General features: G+C 45.2%; 1 protein-coding gene across 1 annotated transcript in view; it reads left to right on the plus strand.

Moving 5' to 3' along the window:
• Window positions 1-1302: 1302 nt before the first annotated feature.
• Window positions 1303-1383, plus strand: part of brk (brinker) — a 4170-nt gene continuing 4089 nt past the window's right edge. Inside the window, 1 exon segment of the mRNA XM_064691126.1 lies at window positions 1303-1383. This exon segment is cut by the window's right edge and continues 2319 nt beyond it. The gene's annotated coding sequence lies outside the window, so the exon portion shown is untranslated.

Below are 1383 nucleotides of genomic sequence, written 5' to 3' on the forward strand. Positions count from 1 at the left end.
CAACTGCTGTTCAATATCGCACGCGCAAATGATGCTGCCAGAAGAAACAACAACAACAACAACAACTTGCCATAGACAGAAAACACATTTTTTATTTGTGAATTTGCATACACACGCAGTCATCACAGCCGCAACAACAACAACAAGAACATCAGCAAAGTCACACAAACACATGCATATGTGTTTCATTCATGAATTCCAGTTGACGACGATCGCCGCGACCGAAGCAGAAGCAGCAGCAGCGGCAGAGACAGCGACATAAGCAGCGCCGATTTTTGTCTCTGCGCGTTGAGAGCACAGAAAATTTCGTTTGTCATTTGCAACAAGTGCGGCCCACAATTGCTGTTGTTGTTTTTGTTGCAATTGCTGTCGTTGTTATTTTAATGCAGTTGCATTTGCGTTTGCTGTTGTTGTTGTAGCTATGCCCTTTTGTCTTTGAGCTTAGTCAGGTGGGGGCGACGGCAGCATCGCTAAGCGATAATGCACCCACAGCCAAAAACAATGTATGTCTGTATGTATGTACACACATTCATATGCACAAACATCTATAGCAACCACGAAGCATGTACACTCACTTACAAAAAAAAAATGCATCGCTCTCATAATGGAATAACATGTTATTCCATCGTGAGCCAGCACAGCGCATTACACATTCAACAGTTGATTCTCGATTGTGTACGTAATACACACACACAAACATAAATGCATGCACAGAGCATAAGCGCAGAGCGCGAGAGTCAGAGAGGCAATGGCATGGCGTGCACTCAACCCCCCCTTCCACCTTAAATCACACACACACGCACACACACACATCATGCGACGGCAAGCGCTCAACAAGTTCATGTGACGATTTGACGCTGCGTCGCCGCGTCGAGGCGACAGAGCAAAAGCAAAAGCACCAAACATGTCGGCCGGGCCGAGCCCTAGTGCCAGAATGTCTGGCAGCCACGACTCACACACACTCGCACACATGCACGTGCACTGTTCATGCACTCTGCGCTGCATGTGTGTGTGTGTGCATTTATCGGTGTAAACTGGCAGAGCTAGCGAAATTGTAGCGCAAGTTGGCAGCGGCCGCCGCAACGAGGTTCGCAGTCGTCGCTGTCGTTGTCGCTGCTGCTCCTTTGGCGCACAGCCACAAGAGCAGCAGCACAGTGTGGCAAAGCTTTCGATTACGAATGTCTAATTAGTTAGCTAGAATAAAGTTTAAAATGATTGCATATACATTCTATAGCCCTGTAATTGTTTTTGTTAGTTAAATAGTTTTGATAAGAAAAGAAAATATGCACACATATAGATGTACGTCAACATATCTTTTAGTTGTATGCTAAAAAATGATTTAATATTACACCTAATACCTGTGATAGTGGATATTTTGCCCCA

Source organism: Drosophila montana, unplaced genomic scaffold (genome assembly GCF_035044405.1).
Source record: "Drosophila montana isolate Dmon_TW-CO22-7 unplaced genomic scaffold, ASM3504440v1 contig_3326_1, whole genome shotgun sequence".
NCBI lineage: Eukaryota > Metazoa > Arthropoda > Insecta > Diptera > Drosophilidae > Drosophila > Drosophila montana.